At 36.5% G+C, this 23,073-nt stretch overlaps 1 protein-coding gene and 1 pseudogene; both read left to right on the forward strand.

Annotated features, from left to right (window-relative positions):
• The window catches only part of Erich1 (glutamate-rich 1), a gene marked incomplete at its 5' end in the record, with an annotated part of 52,793,804 nt that overhangs the window by 18,857,832 nt on the left and 33,912,899 nt on the right, over nt 1-23,073 (forward strand).
• LOC148000550 (large ribosomal subunit protein uL16-like) lies at nt 12,187-12,614 on the forward strand (annotated as a pseudogene).

Raw genomic sequence — 23,073 nt, forward strand, 5'->3', positions numbered from 1 at the left:
AGATTCTAAAGCAATATACGCTCTGTAAGGCAATTATTAAGCTTTTTCATTTCTAAACTTTTAGAGATTTTTAGAAGGAGCTTAATGACTTATGACTTACTTGCATTAGAGAAAAGACAAAGAAAGTCTCGAGGAAGTTTCCTGACACTGTAATGTTTTTGATGTGCCTCATTAAAGGAATAAAAATGCTTACTTTTGCCTGTAAAGTATAACATAGATCAATTAATATAAATTAAATGGTGCTTGATGAAAATAATAACCCTAATAAAATAATCATTAATAATTTTTAAAGATCCCATAGCAATCAAATAGTAAAAGGACAGAAATATACTTGATTTCATGTTATTGAATCTATATGGATGAAAATTTCAAATATATTATATTGATTTTGTTCAGTAGTTGTGTGTGTGTGTGTGCGTGTTTGTGTGTGTGCGTGTTTGTGTGTGTGTGTGTGTGCGTGTTTATGTGTGTGCATGTTTGGGTGTATGTGTGTGTATGTGTGTGTGTGTGTGTGTGTGTGTGTGTGTTGAGCGGGATTTGACAAAAAGAGAAAGAAGTTAACTTTAGTATCTTTAGTTTATTGTATAATGTTTGTTTTATTTTATAGAACTTTTGTGAATATTAACTTAAGTTGTAGTGAGAATCTATATGTATTCTAAGAAGTCAGCATCACTAAAAGTCAGATGCATTACTAACATCAGCATGGATTGGATGTCTGCTCTATGTTGCTAACATTAAAGCATCAAATTTATATTCCAATAATGTGAGTAAACATGTAGTCACCTAATATACATTCTTGTGTTGTGGAAAGGGTCTTATGATCTAGAACTATATTAAATTCACTCCAAATGACTAATGATAAGCCTTGTACATTCTTGGTTTATTTGACTCGTCTAATTATTTTTTGTTCAGTAATCTCATTTTCAGCTACATGGTAAATATTTAACAACAGAGAAAATTAACATTTCAAGTTTTAAACACTGTGAAAATGGATTATCTCCAAATTACACAGTTCTTCTATTTATTTTAACCCCACACCATTTTTTTTAATTCCCTCATCTGCTTGCACTATATACTCACTTAACAAAACCAATAAATTAGATGAAGGAAACCAGTGGAAAAACTCTAAATCATGGGAGCGTCAACGAATCCAAAAATTAATATTTGAGCCAAAGGATTATAACTCAGATAAGAAAAGCTAAAATTATCCTTTAAATAAAAGATAGCTTTTCCTTCATTTGGAACACTTTATAGTAGAATGACTTTTCAAATTCAGATTAGAAAGTTTTAGTTAACATTTTGTATTAACTTATTTGTAAACTATTGATTTTTAAATTACATTCATTATAGCCTAACAATGTACTACAGTAATTTAATATATTTCATGTGTGATTTGCCTTTTGATCATTGTTTTCTCTGTTGCTCTTTCAAATATTTTCAGCTGCTATTCATTGATAATTTACTTGGTCAAATACAAAGTATTTTATATTATGTGTTCTGTAATATTTTTTGTTGTTTTGTTTTAACCCAAAAGGCTTTGACAAATTAGCCTCATAATCAGCAAGCAGTATAGTGAAACCAACAGGAGACTAGTCAAGATGCAGCTATTTTTCTGGGCCAGTGTTCCCTTCTTCCAACCAGTACACAGTTACCACATTCACATCCTCTGTCTACTGTACCTATGTACTTAGTGTCTTCATTCCAGCTCTGTTCCAGGGATAAAACATCATGGCCAAGGCAACTCAATTTTTTAGCATTTAATGGTGGCTTGCATATAGCTTCAGAGTTAGTCTATAACCCGCGTGGCAGGGAGTACGGTGGCAAGGAGGCAGGAATGGCATTGGAGTCATAGCCGAAGACTTACATCACTATCCACAGGGCTAGATCAAGAGAGCAAGACTGAATATGGGCAAGCCCAGCCCCAGTATCATACATACATCCTCTAACAAAGTCACATTTTTTTAGTCATTGTTGAGCAACTGGAAAAAAAATCAAATATTTGTGCCGGGGTTGGGGGGGAGGATTTCACTCAAAACACCTGAGGGAGTAATGATTTTCAGTGATTAAAATTTTCTTATCATATCTTATCATTATTAATATCTTCTTTTGTTTTATCACCCAATGACCCAATTATGTAGATACAAATGTCAGACAAGTAGTCTGTTAGACATATAGGGTATACTCTGGTTCAGCCAGGTCTGCTTCTACAACCAAACTTTATCATCAAGAGCCTTGACACACCTCTGATATTGTAACTATTCATTAAACATGCTCCCCATCTATTTGTCTATTCCTGTTTCTCCTTCCAATCTGCTATAGCTCAGCAGCCTGACAAAGACGCTCATAATATACAATGCTTTTGAGTTTCTGGGTAATAGCTATATGAAAGCATAATACGACAGTTAATATTTTGGCCTTGCTTATTGAAGACATTACCAGAAATGAGGGAATGGAAAAAGGTGTTTGGAAACTCCTCCACATGCTCATCAGTACTTGAATAAAACCATCTGTGTCTTGATATTGCCAGAAATTTGTACGTAATAAGATATAAGAAAAGATAATTGCATCCCAATAAGTAAAAGCTCATGTCCATTTTACCCTTTAATTCTCTTCTTTCTTTACTGATGAGAGAACAGTTATTGCTTGTTATCTGGTATATTGTGTTTTAGAAACTAAGAGTTGATAATTTATGAATACACAGGAAACAAGACCAAACCATAAAATAAGTTATACTATTATAACCCAACTGATGAGTTGTAGAAACCATGCTTTATTTAAGGCAGAAGATCCCCTAATACTTCCCCCCTTAGGTTTTAATCTGTGCCTTAAATTAACTAAAAATTATTACTTGACTACATACAAATGACTAGAAATTAATAACCTCCTGTTGGAGAATGTTAGTGCTGTTTTCTGGTAGTTTCTCCTTTTTCTCCCTATTATCTTACCATGTAAGTCAAAGTATTCTATTTTTTAAGAACTTCACTCTGCTTTGTAAATTACTGTGCTTTCTTTACTTGAAATACCAAATTGTTAATTTTCTATCACAGAGGACCGGAAGGAAATCACTGTGAACTATATCAGCAGCAACATCAGTGTTAACTAAATTTGCTGCTCTTTTCGCCTAAGTATCAGAATAACCTTTCTCCAAGGTTCAGATTATTGAGTATGACATGCCTTAGGATTCAATTGACACTTCTGCCAACAATAAAATACTCAGAAATATATCTCAGCAATTTTCTGATAAGCACACATATAAAATATATTTTATTATTTTATTTTATTGTTAGTTTGAAATTAGTAGGATTATGTCATTCATGTCTGTTGGGGAGTTATAATCTAGACAGACATATGAAATTATCATGTTAACAGGATTAACTGGTCCTCTGGGCTATTAAAAATAGAATGGTGCACTTAGGATGAGAAACAGAATTCATTAATATAATGCCCCACAACCTTTTATGAAGATAGACTATTTTTTTCCAACCAGAACTGTAGCATGTGATTTCTTTTGCATTATTCAATAAGTAGAATTATAAAGGGTATAATTATAGTTCCTTTATACATCATGAGATGGATGGACAAGACAAATACAAAATAATACTTTGTTAGGACATGATGGTTTATTTCATTTCATTTGCATGCTATAAATACCATTTCCTGAGAAGTGGTTTGAAAACTGGCTGGTTTACTTCCTAGATTTTACATCTTTTACAGTAGCCAGCCCCATACATACACATTAACCTGTCGTAAGAATCAACTTAAAATATCGTCCTTCGTTTTAGCTGGTATAACATGCATCAAAATAGAGGCCTTTAGACCATTGACTTAATATTGAAATTTTGCTAGAGTGCTTTCCAAGGCAGTAATTGCAACCTCTCCCTGAAGCATATGGTATTGTATTGATTCTGGATTCATTGCTCACTGCTTGTCAGCCCCTTGATTTTATTGACAAGGACAGTGGAATGTGTAGCAGTGAGGAAACATTATCTTAGTAATGGTTTCCCTCTGGTCTCACACTTAGTGTTTTCTAATTTGATGCTGTGAGTGGCTGCTAAAATCTGGAGTTGGAGGTGAGAAAGTAGTTGGGATGAGGGTCTGAGGGTCATATGGGAAGAGTTTCCTATAACAGCATTGCTGGTATTATTTTTTCTCTTGGAATTGTTGAAAATTGGTCATATTAAGCTTAAGATTTTAAACTCTATCTTGTAATCTCCTAAATGTTAAAGAATGAAATTATACTGTATTTTTTGTTTGTTCTTTGGTTTTTGGATTTTGGGGGTTTGTTGGTTTTGTTTTTGTGTTTACTCCTGGGGAATAAGAGTTGATGGAAAATGTGAATTCTCCAAATGTCTTGAATGCATCTACAGTCATTAGCTCTTCATATTTCCCTTTTACTTCTGTCTTCAATACGAAAGGCAATTAATATTATGTCTTCCTTGAATTATGTGCCTATTTTGTAGGCTGGGATTCCTGTAAAACCTAAGCATGGTTTTTATTTGTATTTGATTCTCTTTTTCTGTGTACTGCAAATAATAGACTCTTACACCTTATATCATCTATGAATCACATGGAGTTTCTAGGTGTCTAACTGTTCTATAAATATGCTATCAGAAGCAAAAGGTAATTTTGCAACAACTATTTATATATTTCAACAAATTCCATGTATGATTTTCTTATATGTGGCATGTATTTACAAATTGATTGGGTCACAAATGGGAAAAAGAAAGTTAAATAAAATAGTCTTTCTACATTAAATTTATTTAAAATGCAAAGAAGCTGTGGGATTTTTATATAAGTATCATGCTTATAATGTCATGACTTCCTAGGGAAAGGAACATTTCTACTTTCTTAGCACTATCATGGATACAAAGTAACCTATGCATGGGTTGGTGAAGGACCTCCAGTAATGACTTTTATCTCATAGCATGTCAGATTAATTCATGTAAAATGGAAGGAATTTTCATTATTTTCTCAGTGAAATGCTAAGATGCCATGCTAAACAGTTCGGAGAACAAAGACATGGAGAAGGGCTGTGTCAATAGACTGGGAAGGCATGGCAACTGAAGGATGAGCTGGCCAGTCACATCTGCATAAGAAATAGAGTAAGGGTATACAGTAGAACTGGGCTGTGAAACCTCAGGTTTGGTGCCCAGTAATCCCTTTCTTCTAGAGAGGCTCTACCCATAGGTGTATGGGTTCCACCTCCTTCCCAAGAGGCAATACCAGTTGGACCAGATGTTTAAGCTGGTAAACCTCTGGTGGGCATTTTGTATTCTAACCTCAGCACTACTGCTGAGCTAATTAAGTGTCAGCTAAACACAGATACCAAAAGTGCTACTTGGGAAAATAGGGAAATTGAGAAATGATGATTGTATGAAATACATTTGAAAGGAAGTGACATCATGAATATGTGTGTGTGTGTGTGTGTTGTGTGTGTGTGTGTGTGTGTGTGTGTGTGTGAGAGAGAGAGAGAGAGAGAGAGAGAGAGAGAGAGAGAGAGAGAGAGAGAGAGAGAGAACATTTTATATCTCTTAGGACTCATAAAATTGAACTAAAGATGCCCAAACTGATTTCGACTTTCTGGTCTATAAATGGCAAATGGATCATTTTGTAACATGTATTTATTTTTTCATTTGCAAGAATATAGTGTTCCATTTTTCAGATAAAGAGTGTCTTTCAGTGTACCACATTCAGCTTTTAACTTGTCAGGAAGTACAATTTTGGTTCACATCTCTTAAATTTTATGGACTCCCATTGACATTACATCCATCAATCTTATGTTTTATGAGTTCTTTTTAGTTTATTCATTCATTATTTCAGTTTTCTGCTCCCTGTTGTAATATATTTCAAGTATATTCAGAGCAAATAGGAATAACATCCTTTGGACTCAGTTTTCATAAACATTTACAACAAATATAATCTCAGATACTTTTCAATTCTAAACACTCAAGATTCAAACATAATTATTTAGAGTGTGATTGATATTGCATTTCATACACTGTAGCATATATTTTATTTGATAATAGTTTGGAAAATCAAAATGAGTGAATGACTCCTAGGATTCCAATTTTATTTAATGTATCAGCACTTCCTGTAGTTTGCTATAAAGTTATGAGGGAAAGGCAGTGCAAATTAGAAAGTGGGGAATGGCAGTGTTAAATAATGATACAACTGATTCTGTCATTATGTGATAAGGAAATGCAACAGGGAGATGCCACTAGGCTTTGTGTGGTGAGACTTCAGCATAGAAAGTATCAGTGATACAGTAGAATTCAAGTTAACAGATCAATATGCTATGTTGGCATTAAGAAGAAACAAAAAGAATAGAGAAGAATGGCAAATAATGATACCTGTAGGAGTAAAGATATAAAATCTCAATTTGCCAGTGATACTCCAGGATACTTATCATGTTGAAGCACAATATTTTTATATTACATTCTTTTCCAAATTATTCCATTAAGAAAACCAATTTCTCTAAGATTTCTGTGAAAAGGAAATTGAATAACTTTCTGAAGACAGTATAAGCTGAAAGATAATCTGTGACAAATGGATACATCACCACAGAATTTCTTTAGCTTTTATAAAGAACATTTGCATCCTCTTCAGTTGGTGACGTTTTAAATTCTTTTTTTGGAGCAATTAACATCTCTAGAGACCACTGAGAAAAGTGATAGCAAAAAGAGATATAAAATAAGGTTATAGTGAATATTCATTAGAGAATTATAGAGTGCTTTGGATACTAGACTTAGGACCCTATACATAAACCTTGAGGACTGGATCTCCCAGAACCTAGTAGGATGGACTCTGATGATAGAAAATTAAATATCACCAAGCTGTACCACTTAGAAATTGATAGCAAGAATGTTGTATTGCACATCTGTATTTGAGCAGTTAATTGGGTATTTAAAAATGTAGATGATTCTTTGCAAAACTGTTGTGAAAATTAAATGATTCCCAACTGTTGCAATTGGAGCCTAGCATGAACAAGAACCCTAAAACTTTGGATATGGTAAATACAATATGAGTATTTCATTTTGAGCAAAAAAAATTGACATTATAAAATGCATGTTTTAGCAAGATTAATCTTTGATCAAAGGAAATCTCTCTAGGTAAATCTTTGGATGTAGTTTCAGAAAGTACATAAAACATGGGGTTTGATATTATAGAATACTATTTCAACATCATTACAGATATTAATAGATTTTATAGTCCAATAATTCAAAACTCTGTTGAAAGGCAATTTCTATTGACATGCAATGTCTTGGAAACCTAAACCCTGTACCTTGTAAATAATTTCTTCAAATTCTCTTTATCTTCTTCCTCTCTCCCTCTCACACCCTCTCTGCTTCCCTCGGTCCTCTCTCCTTCCTTTCCTTCCCTTCAGGATTCCACTCCACCACCTCTCTTTCTGCTCTATGCACACACTTGTGTGCATTAACTCACTAACTTCACACCAAAGCTTCTTTCTTTGTTTTACATTGGCATTTCTATGGCTTTCGTAATACTTTCCTTAACTTAAGTGTGAATCGGAAGTGACTTTTGCTGAGACAAATTTTCCACTACCAAGATATTTAGAAAGTTAGCTTTTTTAATACTCCACATGTGAGAGCTACTTTTGTTTTCGTCATTATGTGGCATGTGTCACTTTTTGGAAAACTTTAAAAGACACTAATTTTTATGAAAGAGAAGATTCTGCTTTAGAGAGAAACAATTGAGAGAAAAGACATGAGAATCATTTCTGCTTTGTCAAAAACTAAATTTTTAAAGTTCATCAAATATAATCTCCATTCAATGTTATTAAAAATAATGTGCAAGAGTTACAGGTACAACATGAAGTAACTGTAAAATACATCTCAAATGTGTATTTCATCTCAAGCAGCAGGAGTACTCAAAACTGACTTATGTTACAGCCAGGTGCAGTTTAATTCCTTAACGTGCTACACCGTTTCCTAAGTGAGTCCCAATGAATCATTTCTAAAACTCATTCATGTTTTGAAAACTCTCAAGATAAAGAGCTCACTTGGTTAAATGGCTGGCATTGCTTAAATAGATATGAAACAGAATAAAACAGGACAAGTTTATTCTTACTCAAGAACATAGATGTTTTTGTTTGTTTTACTTTATTTTACATATTTTAAAAAATTATTTAGTTTTATTTATGTGAGTACACTGTAGTTGTCTTCAGACACACCAGAAGAGGGCATCAGATCCCATTACAAATGGTTGTGAGCCACCATGTGGTTGCTTGGAATTGAACTCAGGACCTCTGGAAGAGCAGTCATTCCTCTTAACCACTGAGCCATCTCTCCAATTCCTGCCGCCTTCTTCTTCCTCCTCCTCCTCCTCCTCCTCCTCCTCTTCTTCTTCTTCTCCTTCTTCTCCTTCTTCTCCTTCTCCTTCTTCTCCTTCTCCTTCTCCTCCTTCTCCTTCTCCTTCTCCTTCTCCTTCTCCTTCCTTCTCCTTCTCCTTCTTCTCCTTCTCCTTCTCCTTCTTCTTCTTCTTCTTCTTCTTCTTCTTCCTTCTCCTTCTTCTTCTCCTCCTCCTTCTTCTCCTCCTCCTCCTCCTCCTCCTCCTCCTCCTCCTCCTCCTCCTCCTCCTCCTCCTCCTCCTCCTTCTTCTTCTTCTTCTTCTTCTTCTTCTTCTTCTTCTTCTTCTTCTCCTTCTCCTTCTCCTTCTCCTTCTCCTTCTCCTTCTCCTTCTCCTTCTTCTTCTTCTTCTTCGTATTATTATTATTATTATTATTATTATTATTATTTTACAATTTTTTTCTTTTTTTTCTTTTTTTTCGGAGCTGAGGACCAAACCCAGGGCCTTGCTCTTGCTAGGCAAGAGCTCTACCACTGAGCTAAATCCCCAACCCCTACAATTTTTAAGTATATATTTTATTACTTTTTAAAAGCCCAGTTGCTGGCCCCCTCCTGGTCTACCCTCCTACAGTTCTTTAACCCATTCCTCCTCCTACCTGTCTACAAGAAGATTCCCCCAACCCACCATTCCCCCTACCCCCTGACCCAGGCCTTCCTACTCCATGAGGCCTCATGTTTCTCCCGGATTAGGTACATCTTCTCCCACTGAGGTCAGACAAGGCAGTTCTCTGCTATATATGCTTAGGGGGCCTCTTACTAGCTCTTGTATGCTGCCTGGTTGGTGGCTCAGTGTGTGAGAGACCTCAAGGGTCCAGGTTAGCTGAAACTGTTGGTCCTCCTATGGGGTCACACTCCTCCTCAGCTTCTTTCAGCTTTTCCCCAAGTCGACCACAGGCATCCCCAACTTCAGTCTAATGGTTGGATGTAAGTATCTGTGTCTGTCTCAGACAGCTGTTTGTTGGGACTCTCAGGAAAACATAGACTTTTAATAATGTTCATCATTTAAAATATTTATAGGTAGCACAAAAAAGAAAGGAAAGGTAACAATGGCATGTTAGTTTGAAAGACCTTTGGAAAACAAAAGTACAAAAAATTAAAAGGATAATGAAATTATGTGAAATATAACTTTGCAAATGATTCAATTCAAATTATCACTTTACCTTCTATTCTCTCAGCTTTATGTCTGTATCATCATAATAAATCTTTATTATAAAAATTTGTTTGAATTTCTGAATCTCACATCATAATTATTTTCACACACATTGTCTTCTGAGATTTACATACTAAACAACATTACCTAGTATAATGTGTCTTGAATTATTTTAGGTTTTCTTTAAATTTATTTTAATTTACATTTATTTATTATGTGTTGAGGATAAATAGAAACACCGAGGGACATTTGCATTGGTCATAGAATAACTTGTAACAATCATCTTCCTCAATCCACCACAAGGCTTCAGAAATCAAATTTAGGCTTAATGTAAATGCCTTTACACTTCAGTCCACCTCACTATTAAATTGCGTTGTTAACCAAAGAATATTCATACAGATCAAATACAGACTAGCACTCCACACTCCTTTTTATAATGTTATGCCATTCCATGTAATCCATGATCCATGGTAACCCAACATGGAAAATTCTTCATGCCTACTCACACTGAAAGGTCACGCTCTGAGCACTTTGTTTAGAGGAGATTTCGTCAAACCGCTTGTATGACCAAAAAGCGAGCCCTCTCTGCGTACTAAGTACATTCTCTTTCAAATGTGTAAATCCATGAAAAATATGAAGTTAATCTAACATAATATTTGAAATGTATATCCCAAATACTGTCTATATAAATTAGACCTCAGGCATGATTCATCCTGATGTTACTTCTCTCCAGCTCAGAGCTTCAAAAATCAAGTAAGTTATGTATCTTCAAAATACACTGATGGAAAATATAGCATAAGTATATGCTCAATATGAGAACAGCAAAAGAAGGAAGATATATCAACTCTATAGTTACTCCAAAACCCAACACAATAAACAGTTAGTTTGAACTTTGAGAATCATTTTCTTCGTGTCTGTTCACTTTCTCCATATGTGTGTGTGCCAACTTTGAGGTCTGAATATTTTGGGTTGCATAATTTCCATATTTTTTTAATTTCCATATCTTTTCTGGACAGAGCTTAGGTTTCTGTTTCCATTCATTGAGTACTCTGAAGCTTTTCTATGCTAATAGTACATAAAGGTGGAACTTGTCAGCGCTGAGACAAATACCTGAGAGGAACAATTAAAAGAATGAAGGATTGATTTTCCCTAAGGTTTCCATGGATTTAGTCCAAGGTCAGATGAATCCATTGTTTTAGACTTGCAAAAAGATAGAATACCATGGCAACAACAGTGTGTTGCAAAGGCTACTCAACTCATGGTGGCCAGGGAGCAAAATTTAGAGTCGGGGCAGAAACAAAATATCCTTTAAATTTGCTGCTGCTAGAAATTGCTTACTCGTGGTAGGCACATCTTAAAGCTTCCAGAACACAGAAAAACATTACTCTTGGAAAGAAAATTGAATCTTCAACATGTAAGTCTATGATAACATGTAATATTTAAGCCATGATACTCTCTGTGATAATGTAAAATACAGATAATCAGTCCCAATAATATTCTGTCTTAACCAGTTGCAATCATGCTGGTAAGTGGAAGTCGAAAATTACCTATAAGGCTCCAGTGCAGTTTTAGTGGAAGATCCTTTGATTCACAGTGCTATAGAGCAGGCGTTCCAACACAAAGAGGAAGAATGAGAGTGTGATAACAAAGCAATGGACCAAAGCAAGACAGAAATCCCACATCCCCAATATTAAATATCAATACCCAGAGTCTACAGCACATAGTATGATGTTTTGAGATCCCAAGTACTTGGAAGACCCAAAACCACCTGAGGCTTTTCGAGCTGTACTCTACATTCTCTCTACCTTGAAATAGCTCTGCTCATTCTCTAGCTTTTTCTGGTAGAGTTTTATTTTCAATATCTCTAACATCTTTGAACTCATTCTCATAACTTGAAGGAGTCCCATTCCATGGATTCCCCATGGCCTTTCTGACACTACTACATTTATCACAGTCCCCCATGCATATTTGAAAAATAGAATTGGAAGCTTCTATGACCCAAAACTCTTTGTTTCCTCATTTCTACAAAATCATCACAGTGTTGATTCCTGCAATATTTTCCGCCAGCTAAAGACACTATCACAGCAGTAGACACTATCTTCATTCTTTTATTTTATTATTTTAGATGCATGAGTGTTTTGCCTACATGTGTATACATACAACAAACGTGGGTCTGATTTTCAGAAGTCTGAAGAGGGTATCACATCCCCTGGAGCTGGAGTGATGGCAGTTGTGAGCTGACAGGTGGATGCTATGAAATGAACCTAGGTCCTTTGCAAGAGCGAGGGTGTACTCTTAATCACTGAGGAATGTCTCAAAGCCCAGCCCATCCTTTTTGACCATGGTCCCAGAAACTTTTGAATATTTATATGATTGAAGATGAAGAGAGATCTCCCTAGATACCCTCTTTAAAAATACACTTCTGAGCATTCATCTCCAAAACAAATCTTTCAAACTCTTAAGTCAGTAGTGGGTAGGACTTGGTCAATTCTTAATGTGCTCAAAGGACATTCTCTATTGTGCTTCTTGCTGCTAATCCCCACTGTGCATATGACAAAGAACAGCTAGCAATAACTATTTAATAGTCTGAATTTTGAGTGACTTGAGATTGCTTATAACAAATTCCATCTCGGTCTTTTCCTCTGGTGTGCCATCTACGATCCTATTTTCATGGGCTGCTGCCCTGCCTGGCGTTACTGGTATAGTAAGAACAAGCCATAACCAAAATTTCATTTCTATTTGGTGTTCCTGAAGCTAAGATCTGTGTCTTTGACTTAGAACAGAAGAAAGCAAAAGATAATGAATTCCCAACCTGTGGCCACATGGTATCAGGTGAATATGAACAACTCTCTTCTGAAGCATTGGAGGCTCCCCATATTTGTACCGACAAATACCTGTTAAAGAGTTATGGCAAGGATGGCTTTCACATGTGGGTGAGGCTGCACCATTTCCACGTCACCCATATCAACAAGATGTCTTGTGCTGGAGCTGTCAGGCTCCAGGCAGGTATGTCTGGTGCCTATGGAAATCCCAGGACACAGTGGCCAGGCCATAATGTGCATCTGTATCAAGCTGCAGAAAAAGGAACATGTATGTGATTGAGGCTCTGTGCTAAGCAAACTTCTGTTGCCAGGCCACCAGATTATCCACATCTCCAAGATATAAAAAAAGATTCCATCCTCTTTAATCTCTTCCCTCCATAATATATTATTGAATAGACAAGGGTTTGATGGTTTTGTTGTTGTTTGTTTATTTGGCTTTTGTTTTTCTCTTTGTTTTTTTGAGCCAAGGCATTATTTTGTAGGTCTAGCTATCCTGGATCTCATGTAGACCATAGAGGCCTAGAACTCACAGAGGTTCACCTGCCTCTGCCACTCAAGTACCGGGATGAAAGGCATGTGGCACTACCCCACCCCACCATTTTTCTACCACAATGAAACACAAATGGGTTCTGGTCAAGTTTTAATAGTGTTATTTTTCTCATATGAAACCCTGTCTTAACTGTGTGCATTCCTATTTGCATCCTGACCTTCTGAGCACCCCAAAAGATGCCTATACACACACACACACACACACACACACACACACACACACACACACACACACACATATATATATATATATATATATATATATATTTCCAACATTCTTTTTCTCTTGGGATCCTCTCCAAACATTACCAGATTAATGAATCATAGTCAGCCAGTTTCTTTTCAATGCATACATATTCTTTGAGAGCCTCATAAGTTGCAATCAGTGTTTTTGATAATATCCATTATTTAATGCCTCAGTGTCCCTCCTTACATTATTCACAAACATGCAAACATACACATTGATGTATATATGAATGAATGTGTGTACATACATATGTATATTATGCCTTTAAATGGAGCATGATCAACCCAAAGGATGTCATACCCAGAAGAAAACTGCCAATTAATATCTCCTTTGCTAGAGATGGAGCCTTGTCCCCTACCCTCAACCAAACTATGTTGACAAACGGCTGAGTTCAAAAGTGCATAAGCCTTGTTGTCTTCCACAGCAAACCTTCCTAACCTCCAAACTTTACAAACTTTCGGAAATTACCACAGCTGGCAAATCATCAATATCAATTTTCTGTGTCAGCCAGATTTTTCTTTCTGACAAACACATGAGAGAAGCACTGTTTAAAGATGCAACCATTTTACCCAAGATTTCATGGGATTTACTTCTAGTAGAGCTTAATGTATTTGCACTGATCTTGAGGGAATCCAGAAGCTAATGATGGTGAAAGCATGGGGCTGAAACTTCCTGGAAGCTAAGGGGTAGAAACGGAAAGGAGAGCAAGACCAGGTGTAGATAACCTTCATAGACACGATGCATGAGACTTAGTTCTTTCAGGTAGGAACAAAAAGAGTAACGTTATGATGGATTCAAGCATTCAGCATGTAAACTCATATAGAGCAGTATATAGGTAAATCATAATAGGCATCTACTGTCAACCATTGGTAGAGTTAAAGATGAGTCTAACGCAAAAGCTCCACTAGCCTATAAATAGAATTTTCTCTAGACATTTTCCTAGGGTGTAGAATTCTATGATTCTTTCTTTGACATATGAAAGTAAGCACACTTCCGTGTTATAAGCAAGAGATTTGCAGTGCTAACACCATGGACAACTAAAACCTCTCCATTTGTGGTTCCAGTGACAGTTGCAGAGGTGACCTAGTCCCACTTGAGCAATGCACTAGAATGCAATAGAAAGAAGCTTGTGGTCACTCTGGACCTTTTTTTTTTCTTTTCTTTTCTTTTTTTCGGAGCTGGGGACCGAACCCAGGGCCTTGCATATGCTAAGCAAGTGCTCTACCACTGAGCTAAATCCCCAACTCCTCCCACTCTGGACCTTGATCCCTGAGTTTTCAGATAATTTAGGCCATTCCCTGTAAGCCATTCCTAATCACTCTAGACATGAGATGGGTGTGGAAGCCTCACTATATATCCAGTATACTTACAGATCATTCTCCCAATGTTTTATTTAGCATCTTTCTTTCCTTATTAAACTCCCAATCAACTAATTGCTTTGCCATGCCATTGGCTATCAATCCTGAATATACATTTTCATTCTCACATGCCCTGGTGGCCAATGTTGTAACTCTTTACCTTTCCTTCTCTATAAAGAAAGAAATCTTAAACTCTTTGTTTTTCACATCTTCTGTTGTACTACAGTTATGAAAAAAGAAAGAGAAGCCTTACTAAATCGTTCCTTGGATATTCTTCTGCTTAGATTTCTTCCACCAAGTATCCTAATCCATAGCTTCAGTTTCTGCCTGCCATAAAGCCCTAAGTAATGTCTACAACTGAACTGAGTTTTAGGAATTATGGAATAGAAGTTCTTTCTATGGCTTCTACAAACGTGCTTCCCATTTTTATCTGAAAGCTCATCACAGATGTATTTTACTGTTCATATTTTCACTAACAAGCTTTTTATTGGCACTTAAGTAACCTAAATAAAATAGGGAATTCTTTATAGTTTTTTCTCTTATAAATACTCTCATACTTAGTGATCTACCTAACAACAGAGGACTCTTCTTATCCTCTCTCCATTTTTCTACAGCCACATGTACCTCTTTAGGTTGTGTTACAGCAACACTCCACCTGTTAGTGCAAATTTCCTTCTTGTCAGTGATGCTAAAACTATAGACCACTGAATCTGTAATATGTCAAGAATTGAGATTTATTGAACACTAGGATTTTAAAAACAAAAGTTCTAATGTCTATTAGTGAATTTTTGCAATTTCCTCTTTAAATGGGAGAAGGCAGAGGCAAGATAGGGAATTTCTTTCTCGATACACATTTAGGGTTGAAGACACCTAATCCTACTAATGAATCAATTGGACTCTTGCTCCAATCACTTTCAAAAGCCTTGACTTTAGATATTAATATGCTAGTCATGTCTGAATTATGGGACAGTGGGGAGGCACATTCAGAGCATAGTAGACCATTTTGATATCCTCCAGGATCAAAGAAAATTTCTTCAATTTTTCTCAGCTGAACAGTCAAGGGAGCCTTTCTCAGCTAATCGGCCTGACAAGTTCTGTTTATGAAAAAATCAGTCATCTTCGGCATCCTGAGACCTGTGCTGTGCACATTATAAATATGCAAAACAAGGATTAGTAGAGAGAGATTTTAAACTCATTTTCAGGTTCCTTATCATCTTCCAGTCTCCTACTGAATCAGCTCACATCAATGGAAATCACCTGGTTAATTTAAGATTTTAGATACTCTGAGTATGGCAAACTTGCAAGATTACCACAGAAATCTGGAGTGATTTTCCTACCTCTCTGTTCCTTATATTAAGACTGGAGGGAATTATGTGGTCTTTATTTTACTCATTACAGCTTTTAGATTTATAGCACAGTGTTTGCATAGACCACACTACATCAAGAATTTCTGGATCCAGCTTCCTGTGTGACATTTTTCACTCAACCTTTGTAAGTCACTCATTTTCTCTATGTTTCAGAATCATCTCTATAACATGGTTATCATGGAAATAAGTAGATTGCGAAAATGACTAGATTTTAAGCAATTCTTGTCACAAAGAAAGTTCTTAATAATGATTAGATTATTGTTGTTACTATGGCAACACACTGGGTCATGCTGCATTAACATATCCTTCCTCCACTCTGGGCAGTATTACTCTTAACAAAATTTGTTCTCTTTGGGTTACTGATCATAGCTAGCTGTCCATGCAAGACAAAGGTATCTGAAGCTACTAAAAAAAAAAAAAACCAAAAACAAAAACAATATACCAAAAAAATAAAACCCCTCCCTACGACAGTTCCTACCCTTTCCGTACAGATTCCAAACAATATGGAAAATAAAACTATATCCAATGGGCACCAAAGCATTATCATCTGCATGACTGTCAGGAAAGAGCCTGTCCCAATGGATGGCTGCAATAGCTCCCCAATAGAAGAATAGTCAGAAGAAATGTGCAGCTCAGAGGACAACATCTCCGATTCTTCCCAAACCCATCAGCTTGACAATTATTCTCCTGTCCCTGCCATAGAATCATGAAACAGATAATTGACACGATCCTTGTAGTCACAAATATACCTGTTAATGAAAAAAAAAAGAGCTTCTAGCAAGAAACAGATACTAGTGCTTTCTTCTTGACTATGGGTTTATTATTGGTCAACCCATCATAAAATTCTTTTTTTCTGGTAGTTCTGAATTTGAAGAGCATCTCCCTTTGCAGATAAAATATAAAGATAAAGATAAAGCTTACTATTCTCCTAGGCACTTTGATAGAATAACAATATATTCTCAAAGACAGGGTTTCAATATTAACGAGGATAGCAATCGTATTTTAAGGCTGAGATATAAGATAATGGTAAATCACACAAAAATCTGCATGGAAATCTATACATTAGGCAACTGACAGTTAAGAGAAAGGCTTTTCTGGTACTTTATAAATACTTTTCAGTGTTTACTAATGTTAACTTACTGTGACTGGCATATAACTACCTCATGCTATACTATTCTGATATTTTATCAAGCTCTTAAGGATTTCTCTACGTTTTGTGTTTTCAACTTTGCATGTGTGTTCTTCCTTTGAAGGGGAATGTGGTTCACAATCAAAGCAATGAACTCCATATTGGTAGTTAGCTGTAATTCAAACACATGCTTGCCTCTGCTCGATTTGAAATGAAGAAGAAATTGCTCAGGGCTTGTTCAGTAATACTCAGTCCATCCCACATTTATAGTAACACAATAACCTGGAAGAGTGGATTGGTACTGTACTTTAAACTTTTTCTTCATGAATGAAGCAGTGTTTGCAAAGGACATGAATCTATATTTGACCCCCGAACACCAATTGATAATATGATCATTCGTGTAGGTGCCCTTCTCATTAGTATAAAATGAAGAATCAATGTCTCCAGTTATTGTTGTGTGATAAAAAGAGAGGCAACAAGAAATTTCTGTGAATGAAGATACGTTATCTGGTAATACTTCGAAACTATAATTCACTATACATAATCTAATGTGACATAATGCTTCACAGGTCAAAGACAGAAATGCAGTTTATGTTTGTTGTAAGTCCCAAACCTAACTATCAGATAAATTAATATTAAAAATAGAAGATATCCTCAGGCGTGTATGAAGACAAAGTGCAAATATTAATAAAATCAGTCAAATATTCTGTTTTTATCTCTCAATTATATGTGTATTGATCACAAATTCATTTCATTTCCATAAAATGTAAATTCTAGAATTTATAACTTGTCTCTTATTTATAACATGTCTCTAGAATGTATCTGTTCTTGATATATGACTATTCATAGTCAGGATATTATTGTTCAAATTTAATGAAAGTAGAGAGATCAGTATTGCAATACTCCAGATGATATCCAATTCTAAAATTAAGAGATATCAATGTTTCTGAGGTTTTAGTCAAAGATTTTCATAGCCATTTTTCACTTACTACAGATTCTATTTGATATTTTTAATTATGCAAATTCAAATTGATGCTTAGTAATTAATGAGCTATACATCAATTAAGAAACTGTTCCTGTGTTGTCATAGTAATTTTCCCAGACTCTTTTCTCTCCTGGTATGTTCTTTATAGAGACCATTGGCTTGTATCGTTTTGAAATCTGTTATCAAGGATTCTCACTCGAAGTTGCTTTGATATTCTTTCTACTTTTTTGTTTTGACAGTCTCTCTTTAGCCTGGCTAGCCTAGAACTTGCTATGCAGATCAGGCAGGCCATTAATTCAAAGAGATCTGCCTGCCTTTGCCTTCAAGGTGGCAGGTTAAAGTATTTATTTTATCAGGCCTGGTTCTGCCAAGTAATCTTTTAAAATGGTTACCTTGTTTCAAAATTTTCTCTCGCTTTTGAGTATTACCCACCTCCATTGTGGTTGTTACGATTTAAGGATTTATATACTTTAATGGTTTTAGTATAGTCTAGTTTTCCCCTCTTGAACTTAGAATGAGGGAGAGTTTTTCCTTTACCATTGATGAAAGCTCAGAGTCCTTTAACACTATCTTCAAAAACTGGACATTTAAAACATAATTTAAAACTATGAACAGCTACATGTAGTTTAGTCTCACTACGATGAATCATGTCAACCACAGATAACAATTAGAAGCATCTAGGTTTCAATCATCTATCTATCATCCATCTATATATTCTGCTATGTAGGCCTGTAACAAGTTGTTCAATTGTATGCTTATCTGGAGACTGGATAAAGACATATTCTTAAAAGAACAAAGCAACTTCCCCCAGGAATAGCACGTTTATGGATGCTGTACTGACTTCTCAATAGTTTGAATGTTGAAGAACCTAGACTGCTAAGCTGTTTAGACTGTTCTATATTCAGACTTTCCACAAAGACTAGTAACATGTTAATGACTTGCGTTTCAAATACTGGGGGAAGTCTGTCCCCACACCGTTTGTACAAGCTTACTGCCTTAGGAAACTATGTTGGTACCTCCATACTGTAAGTGATTTTAGAGACTCTCACCCCTTTTGATAGTCTCCTTTGGGGGGAAACTGTGCAATAGGATACATAAAACACACACACAAACAAGCACACAGACAGAGAAAGAATTGTTGAACACGTCAGGAGAAAGAGAATGTGCCATTTACCCCTGAGCATTACTTTAAGTGACATTTTTCATGCTTTTAATGTAAAGTGTGTGACAATAAAAGAAACTGAAATAGTTTATATTTCCTCTAGTTAAAATATCTTCCCTATATAGTTGCCCATAGCTAGAATAAAATGATATGACACTGAGATTTATTCTTAAACATTTATTTTGCTGAAATAAAACTCCCCCGAAGGTATTGATACATAGTAGATATGTACACACTTATATCTGAACGAAGGAGCTTGCAATACAGTACTCTCCTATGGTAAGAAAAATCTCTGGGAGACATACATTCACGAGAGGTAAATAGCATTTTAGTTTATGTTCAGATATCATTGTTTTATTTGAGACAAGGTGGTCTGGAACTCATGACTATAGCCCAGGCTGGCTTTGAATTTTGGCACCTCTTGACTCAACCTCCTATGTGTAGTTCCAAAATTTGTACATGACTTTAACTTTGAAAAGTTTGATATTTTATGTCATTTACTTCTTGAAGTATAAAGTCAGCATTATCTTTACTAATGTGGTATCTTATTGGCTTGCGGCTTAGAAATTGGTTGTTAATTTAAAAAGTCTTAGAGAATAATTATTGGTTAACAACATTAAGCTTTTAGTGTAGAATACATTAATCCCTGTTTTAGCGATCCATAATCAGAAATTAATAGAATTAATGAATAAACTTCACAAATTCAGAGATTGTGGCATACAAATAATGCCTTCAAAGCAACACTTAATGCTTGGTCAATTTAGACTTGGTATTCTGTTACCACTTGATGAACTGACTTAGTAACATAGAATTAATGATTTCTAGTTTTTAATTAACATGATAAACACTGTTAACTTTTAATATATTTCACTTGTGATTTACAATTTTGGGACTGGATCCTTTCCACTTATTAGTGGCTTGTTTTCTCTCTACTAAACTCTCTGCCTTGCTTGTGTGTGTGTTCTAATATAAGGAGAAAATTTTTGACTCCTTAGGTCTTTACTATTCAGTTATAGGAAGATTGACAGCTGGTCACATATGGTGAGATACTTCTCTACACTGAAATCATGTTTAAAGAATTTTGGAGAGAGAAGACAGATTTAAACACTTTATTATTAGAATAGCCAAATTCTGTCTGTGAACATTTTGTTATAGCACATGGATTGACATTTTCCAAAACAATCTAAGAGATCTTGTGTTACTCTGATATTTGGTGTACAATGCAATCTGAACATTGCAAAATCAAAATTTGTATAGAGTTTAAATATTCCTGAAATGTATATACATAGTCATGGATATTTCAGATTTGCCTAGGAGTACACAGGTTGTTAATCAACAATGCAAAGAATTGATCCCATCACTAAAATATCCAAGCAATTCATTAGATCAAAAAATAGTTACAGATTCTTTTTTAAAATTTATTAATTCACTCTACATTCTGATTATTGTCCCCCACTCCTGGTCCTATCTTCCCACAGTCCTCTCTATTTCTCCTCTGGGAGAGTGGAGGTCCCCACATCATACCCCCACGCCCTGGCATTGCTAATTATTTTTCCCACTGAGGTCAAATAGAAAACACAGGGGAACATATTCCATAGATAGGCAACAGCCCCAGTCCAGTTGTTCAAAACCAACATGAAGGCAAAGCTGCACATCTGCTACATATGTGCCGGGGACATGCCCAGCCCATGTATGTTCTTAGGTTAGTAGTTCAGTCTCTGAGAACTTCCAAGGGTCCAGGTTAGTTTGACTCTGTTGGTCTTCCTGTGGGTCTTCTATGCCCTTTATGCCTGAAATTCTTCCCACAACACTTCTTTCAGTCTCCGAACTCCAACCAGTGTTTGGCTGTGGGTCTCTGAATCTGTTTAGTCAGTTGCTGGATGGATACCCTCAGAGACAGTCATAGTAGGCTTCTGTCTGCAAGCATAACGAAGTATCATCAATAGTGTCAGGAATTGGTGCTTTCTCATGGGATGGGTCACATGTTGGCCAATCATTGGGTGGTTGTTCCTTCATTCTCTGCTATATCCCCTACCCCTGCATTTTTTGTAGATAGGATTAATTTGTGATAGAAAGTTTTGTGGGTAGGTTGGTGACTCTATCTTCTCAATGGGGTTCCTACATGGTTTCAGGAGGTGGCCTTTTCAGATCCTATATCCTTATTTCAGCAAGTGTTAGCTAAGGTCACCCCCTGTTGGTTTCTGGGGAGCCTCCCACTTCCAGGTTTCTGACACATCCTCAAGATGCCCCCAGTCTCCACAAACACCAGCTGCAAATTTCCATTCATTATCTTGACTCTCTGACCCTCTCCCTTGTTTTTCCCCTCACCTGATCCCATTCCCTTCCCTGTCCCTTCTCTCAACCAGTTCCCTCCCTCTGTCAACCTCCTCTGACTATTATATTTCCCCTCCTAAGTGCGATTCAAGCATCCTTGCTTGGGCCTTCCCACTTGTTTAGCTTCTTTGGATCTGTGGAGTATAGCGAGGGTATTCTCTACTTTATGGCTAATTTCCACTTATGAGTGAGTACATACCATGCATTTCCTTTTGGATCGGGGTTATCTCACTCAGGATGATATTCTTAAATACCATCAATTTGCCTGCAAAATACGTGATGTCTTTCTTTTTAATGGTTGAATATTATTCTATTCTATACCACATTTTCTTTATCTATTCTTCAGTTGAGGAACATCTTTTGTTTCCAGTTTCTGGCTATTATGAATAAAGGCACTATCAGTATAACTAAGCAGTGGTTTCAATTGTTTTAATATAATAGTTTATTAATTCTTTGAGAATTCCATGTGTGCATGGACTTCTCTAATTGAGCTGTTTATTGCTTAGCCATTCCCTCAGTCTCTGATCCAGTCCCTGTTTCTGCATTTCTTGTAGGCAGGACATATTTTAGGTTGAAAGTTTTAAGGGTGGGTTGTTGTCCCTACTGCTTCACTGGTGTTCTTGCCTGGGCTACAGGAGGTAGCCCCTTCAGGTTCTGTATTTCCACTGCTATGAATCTAAGCTAAGTTCACCCCTCATGATTCTTAGGAACCTCCTCTATCCCAGGTCTCTTATATGTCCTCGACATGCCTCTCATTTCCCCTACATTTATAGTTGCAAATTTCCATTCATTCATTTTTATTATTATTATTACATTTTATTTTATTATTTTATTTATTTATATTCCTGATATTTCTCCCCTTCTGGTCCCCCTCCCATAGTTCTTTATCCCATTCCCTCTCTCATTTGCCTCTGAGAGGGTGTTTTACCCACCCCAAGGACATCCTCCTTCCCTGGGGCCTCAAGTCTCTGCACGATTAATCACATCCTTTCCTATTGAGGCAGACTATGCAGTCCCCTGAGGTATATGTGCCAGGGCCCTTGGAACAGCCCCAGTATGCTCTTTGGTTGCTGACTTAGTCTCTGGGAGCTCTCAGTAGTCTAGGGTAGTTGAAACTGTTGGGATTCCTATTGGGTTGACATACCCTTCAGCTCCTTCAATCTTTCCCTTAACTCTTCCATAGGGCTCCCTGACCTCAATCCAATGATTGGCTGTAAGTATCTGCATCTGTCTCAGTCAGCTGCTTAGCGGGCCTCTCAGAGGACAGCCATGCAAGGCTCCTTCCTGTAAGAACATCATAGAAATAGTCTTAGGTTTTAGTGTTTACTTGCCCCACCCCCCATGAGATGAATCCCAGGTTGGACTGTCACTGGACAGCCTTTCCTTCAGTCCCTGCTCCATTTTTTGACCCCAGAATTTCTTTTAGACAGGAACAGTTCTGGGTCAGAAAAATTGACAGTGTGTTGGTAACACCATTGCTCCACTGGGGGCCCTGTCTGTCTACTGGATGTGGTCCCTTCAGGTTCCCTCGTCCCACTGTTGGCCATTTCCTTGAGACGGCCTCCACTGAATCCTGGGAGTCTCTCACATCCCAGGTCACTGGA

This window comes from Rattus norvegicus, chromosome 16 (genome assembly GCF_021556685.1).
Source record: "Rattus norvegicus strain SHRSP/BbbUtx chromosome 16, alternate assembly SHRSP_T2T, whole genome shotgun sequence".
NCBI lineage: Eukaryota > Metazoa > Chordata > Mammalia > Rodentia > Muridae > Rattus > Rattus norvegicus.